Genomic DNA, 6,000 nt, shown 5'->3' on the forward strand with positions numbered 1-6,000 from the left:
AAACTTATTGAACAGTTTGCGATAAATCTGTGGGAATATCTTAAATAATAAAGTAGAGTTTTTGTCTCTCACTCCTTGCGCCACGTCATCAGGTAGAGGAGGGCAAATTCTGACACGTTTCATCCATTGAAACAATCTGCGTCTGAAACTGTGTCTTGTCTGTAATGGGTTTTCTGTCTCATCTTCCGATTGGTTTTCAATACTTATTATCAGGCCCAGTTTCATCTTGTGGTTGGCCCTGTGAATTATTAGGTTTTTTTCATCGTCTTCTCACCTTCTCTTTCGTATGTTTGAATCTGATTTCTCCAGTATCCTAGAGCTTCAATCAACTCACGTAACTTAATGTCCTTGAATCTGTGCTTTAACGTGATAAAGCCACTACTCCCACTGTAAAGCATTAACTCGACCTCTTAGCATCCAAAGTAACCGCCTGAAGCTAGCAGTATAAATAATCCCTCTAGCAACGATGAACAGAAAAACCTCACTGAGATCCAGAAGAAAAGTTTGTTCTACTTATCGACGATGGCGAATTTCTTCATCCTCCTTGCTGATTTTAAATTCGGTTGCTGTTCCAACACTTCTGAGGTTCGTTTGCCGATGTTTGGGAGACCAGGAATGTGAGGAAAGGCGATGAACGACTGAGTCTTGACATGCTACTCATTGATGAGCAGGTAAGCACTTCCGTCTCTGATTAAACCTGACGTTAACATCGATTCTGATTTTCTAATCCTCTGATTTTCTCCTTTCAACACAGCCAACGATTATGCAAGGATCTGTTAGTTCGAGTCGCATACCCAAATTCAGGAACCCCTTCAACGAAGGTTCTGTCTACACGCTCAACTGTTTCGATGTAACCCGGACTAACCCCAATTTCCGATTGTCTATGCCCCCCTCTCAATACGGTAAGTTCCAAAAAATTAACAGATCCCGTTAGGCCCAGACCTACTGAACTGTTTCGATTCCGACCACACGACAAGTTACTTGCACTGGCAAGCACCAACAAACAACTTCCTGGTATGTATCTTGAATTTGAGTAGTGTATGTGATTTTTTGATAGCATGTGTTAACATAAACTCATTAAACGTAACAGCTGCAGGAAAAGAAGAGTTTGACAAGTAAGTTCCCTTACTCTAATTAGATAAATGCAACTTGGTCTACTCCTAATGAAATAAAATTTCCTTTTTGTTGACTGTCTTTCCATGCTCATACACTTACATATTGACAAGTAATGGTACAAACTATACAGCGTCTTCGTTAAAGGTGGTTCATGCCCATTGAACCTCTTACCGTTTCTGAGCTTAACCAATTTATTATTGCTACTGACCCTCAGTTGAAGTCTTGTCAATTTAAATTTAAATCCTTTGATATTATTCTTCTGATTTGTGTACTTCTTCTACACTTGACAGATAATTATTTTTTTCTGTACGGCTAGAAATTCAGCAAGATGACGGTTGGTGTTATATTGACTGTGGTGGGTGTTCAAAGAAACTTTCCCAAGAGATATCTTCATTCACATGCCTCGCATGTAATGAAACTAATGTTGCGGCTGCCCTCAAATAAGTAATTTGGATCTGTGTATCTTTCCCCGTAATAGAAGCAAATGCCATATGTTTCCAGACACTAATGTTGTAGTAATATCCTTTCCCTTACAATAGGTACCGGATGATTTACTTCTGTCTCAGACGACACTGATACAACGGCTTTCCTTGGTTTTGATATGGAGGTAGCTAGACTACCGAACATTCAGGCTTCTCAGGCTGCACAGATTGTGGTATCACCTATAATCAACCACTAGCTATTAATTTTTTATTACTACTTTGCGTAATGATTCATGTATAATTCTGTTAACCGTTTGCAGGGAATAAGTGTTGATGCTTAGAGGTTGATAGTGAACTACCCCCCGCCCCTTTCTGAGAATGTTGGGACTGCCTACACCTTCCTGCTCAGATTAAAGGATTTCAATTTAACTTTAAAGCACCAAACCTTCACATTTCTCGTATTTTCCCGCGTGAGAGCTTGCACCTATGCTAGCCTTTGTGGTTAATTTTTTGTCTCTTTACCTAATGTGAATTTGCTGATATCTAAAATATTTGATCTCTCCCATCCTTTGTTGTAAATGTTGATCTCTTTGCCTAATGTAATTTGCTGCTATCTAAAATATATAACCTCTGTGTTTGTTGCCTTATTAATAGGAAGGTGCACAGGTCCTTGAAGCAGCGAAACTGAAGTTATGGCATAAGGTTCAGAGCCCAAAATTGATAACACTTGCAATGTTGGAGACAAGCTATCTACATCTGATGGTTCACTTGCCGGACGTACAGCATCAGAGAAAGAACAAACTGCTTCGGATGAGAATGCTCCTAAGAAGCACGTTTGGAATGAGTCCACTACTAGGACTTTAACAACCACGTCTTCTCTTTTTTTTTTTTTAACTCACCACGTCTTCTCTTTATCTAATAATGCATTAGCATCTCTACTTTTCTTTTAATCTATTTCCCTTTTTTATTAAACTCAGCGTAGTGGTTGTTGTTTCGATTAGTAATAAAGCATCTTTTTCAATTTCGTTTAAATCTATTCCTCTTTTTTTCTAAAAAACCTCAGCGTCTTGGTTGTGGTTCCAATTAGTAATGCAATCATTTCCAAATAAAACATTAACATCACGTGTATATGTAAAGTCGGTAATCATGCACTCTTGCATATAACATAGAACTTATTAACACTTGCAGTGCTTATAAAGCCGTTAGGTTACATACTAATGTTAACTTTCAAATGGCAGACAGACTAAATACAGATCTTGCATCACATCTTTTTCCTACACTCTATGTGTTCATCAGGACAAGCTATAACCTCCATGATGTTCAAGCATATGTTCTGGTATTTTTCTTTGTCAATGATATGTGGTTTTGTGTGTCAAAACCCTTTGTCAAACTCTAATCCCTGTAACACAAATTCTCCAAGGCGATGCTAAAGACGCCACTTGTGACGACTGATCTCATAAGACCGTAACGATCAGGTGAACCAATGAATCTAATATATTCATTTGGAACCGAGTATTAATTTACCATAGTTTTTCCTTTTATATATACAATTTACGCAAGTCCTGAGACGTGCGTGGACATGTGTCAGAGGGCATGCCTACAGTGTATTGAAAAAGACATTCGCTTTAGGCCCCCGATTATATGAATTTTTTAAGGTCCTAAAATTTAAAATAATTTATAATCTAATGGTTCAGACTTATTTTTTAAAAAACCTTTCTACATAGTAGACTAACTAACCTTCAGAATTCATGTATTTTTTCCTATATAACATAATATAGCATAAACTTATATGACATAATATATCATAATTTTATTCTTTTACAGCGTTAGATTTTTGTATTTGGTGAAAGCGATATATCATATTGCAATTGTTTTTATAATAGTTGTAATAAGTTTATTTTTAAATTTGTCTTAGGCCCCTAAGACCCTCGCACGGCATGGTGTAGATGGAAAAGGAAGAATCCATCTCTGACTTACGTTCAAATCTGTCTCTATTCGTTTGTTTTGCTATGTAACAAAGCTTATATATAAAATAAAAGCAAGAGGATTACGAGGACATTGTTGGAGCCTTGGAGGATGGAGCGAAGCTGGGAGAAGTGCTTCAAGTGAACATACATGGGGAATTTTAAGAAAAAAAATCTGTGTCTGCTTCTTCAGATTAACTGATTTTGAATGTTCTTCAATCTAAGTTTCATGTACCTTCAGTGAATTCGGTTTAGCTATGGAAACTGGATTTGTTTTTTGGTTCAATTTTTGTTTTCCGTCACATTTTGTTTTAAACTGATGAGTAATCCAAAAGTTATCACCTTTGGCCTTTTAAGTTTAGATTCGATGGCCCTCGGTTGCAAACCAGATATGCGCGACATATTGGTCTTTTCTTAACATAAACCAGTCAAAGATGGTGTCGTTACGATTTATTCACTTCTTTGCTTTATTTCTCTATTTAGCATCAAACACCACCAGAACTCCATCCGCATTTGAGTGTTTTTTTAAGGCACAATGGTTCGTACAACTAACAAGTGTGTATAAAATGTTGCAGTAAGCAACCAATATGAGGCTTGCAACAGTTCTTGGGTCAACTTCCATGCCAAATGGTCTCTGGCTAATATAGATCAGCCTCTTGGACTACGCTCTAGAAAAAAAGGTTTCACCTCCGTTCAGAAAACAGAGCCTCAAGCATTTAGCTATGGACGTTCCTGATTCAGCCATGTCACTACACGCTACACGCCACACCACACAACATTTTGCCGTCTTTTACACCAAACTATCACTTCAATGCAACATACAATGACATATCAACTGATGGTTCAAATTAAACGATCAGTCACCCAACATTTTTTTTTCAATGATCCACATCTACTTAATAACTCAAAATCACTCTCTCTTGAATACAAACTTTCTGCCGGGTGGACTGAACTGTGGTGTTTAAAGTCAACAATCCGCGCGAAGCGCGGGCAAACCCTAGTATGGTATATATGCGAAAATCCCGCAATTGACAAAGTGTTTTAATGGGAAGGATATATCTCTGATGCATACCATGCAATTAGGTTGTTAAGCTAGAAGCGGAAACACTGACAAGTAGCAAACCTTTCCACTGAAGCTGAGGACAAGAGGACAGCTTTTCATATCCCTTCAACAGAATCAGAGCAATTATATTCAGCTAATATGTGTTATATTCTGATCCTATACCCGGTTCAGGTTTCAATTTATTGATGAGAAAAATTGAGTTGCTGGCATGGCATTTTTGAAAGAACCCGAGTCCTTAGTCTCAAATTGACCGAACAAAACCCTAATATTGTACTAATAACTATGTCAACTAATAGTCGGTTTGGAATATTTATTATCAATTTATTACGTGTACTGATCTTTAAACTGCTTTGCTGCATAAAGCTTTAATCAAATAAAGACAATTATAAATGACCAAACAAGTTATCTGTCTAGAGAATAAAAAAAAATATATATATATATGATATATATATATATATATGTTCTTTGAAGGTGTAGATAATCAGTAAATTGTTGGTGCTCTTTTTGGACAAAGAATAATTGAGTTGATATTTGTAATTTTTAAAAACTAAAGAGAAGTTTGGTGACCTCTATCAACACAATCATGTGAGTCATGAGAGTAACTTCAATTCAAAGCAAAGGTCTTTTTAATTTCTTCTTACCCTCATCTCTTCTTTCTTTTGTGGCATTCTATTTATTGTCATCATTTCAACTCTCTGCAACCATATTACCAATTTAAGAAAAAAAAAGAGTACTATAATGGGTCACTTGAAGCTCTCAAGTCTTCTCCTTGTTGTTCTCTTGATACTTAACATACTTCTGGTTTCTGCAGATACTTCAAGAACTCAAGTCAATTATGCGACGGTCCGTGCAGCCACAGGAGAAACCAGGCCGTTGCATGGCATCCAAGAACGAGGATTAACCATGGGAGCTACCGTGGGGCCGAGGAAACACTAGTGAATCCCACCGTGAAACAAGATGTTTAACAGTTCCTGAGTCTTCAGCTTGAATGAAAGAATTTACAAAGAAGATCAGTTTCTAGCAGCAAGCAATAAAAGATGCTATGTATTTCTTCATGTTGAAGTAAAAAAAAAACCAAAGTGGATAAACAAAGTTTGTTTGAGTTTGAAAGTACTTTGTCTCTCTTATCATTAAAAGGCTGACACTGAATTACGTTAGTAGAACTCAATGAATATTACCCTAGAAACGTTTAAAGCCTGAATGGCAAATCAGTTTATAAGAAACATTTATCAAGATCAGTCAGTGTGTTTTCTAAAACTATGAAAAACAATGAATCAAAGATTAGTTCTAGTGTTGTGACCAAAGAAACAAGTCTATCAGAGTGAAAGAAAAGACCTTTCAGTGTAGATATTATTGTATGATATGTAAAAGAGCATAAGCTCTCAGTGAACCTTTTGATATATAATATTAATATATAAACATTGTACACTATATA

At 36.6% G+C, this 6,000-nt stretch overlaps 1 long non-coding RNA gene across 2 annotated transcripts; it reads left to right on the plus strand.

Moving 5' to 3' along the window:
• Positions 1-279: 279 nt before the first annotated feature.
• LOC125594265 lies at positions 280-1,645 on the plus strand. Of its 2 annotated transcripts, none has more exons than XR_007329795.1 (4): positions 280-671; positions 755-1,014; positions 1,091-1,115; positions 1,407-1,645. It is a non-coding gene; the product is annotated as an uncharacterized LOC125594265 (long non-coding RNA). The 2 variants fall into 2 exon arrangements; XR_007329796.1 differs by having other exon boundaries at positions 1,433-1,645.
• Positions 1,646-6,000: the final 4,355 nt, after the last annotated feature.

The sequence above is a fragment of the Brassica napus genome, assembly GCF_020379485.1.
Source record: "Brassica napus cultivar Da-Ae chromosome A5 unlocalized genomic scaffold, Da-Ae chrA05_Random_3, whole genome shotgun sequence".
NCBI classification, from domain to species: Eukaryota; Viridiplantae; Streptophyta; class Magnoliopsida; order Brassicales; family Brassicaceae; genus Brassica; species Brassica napus.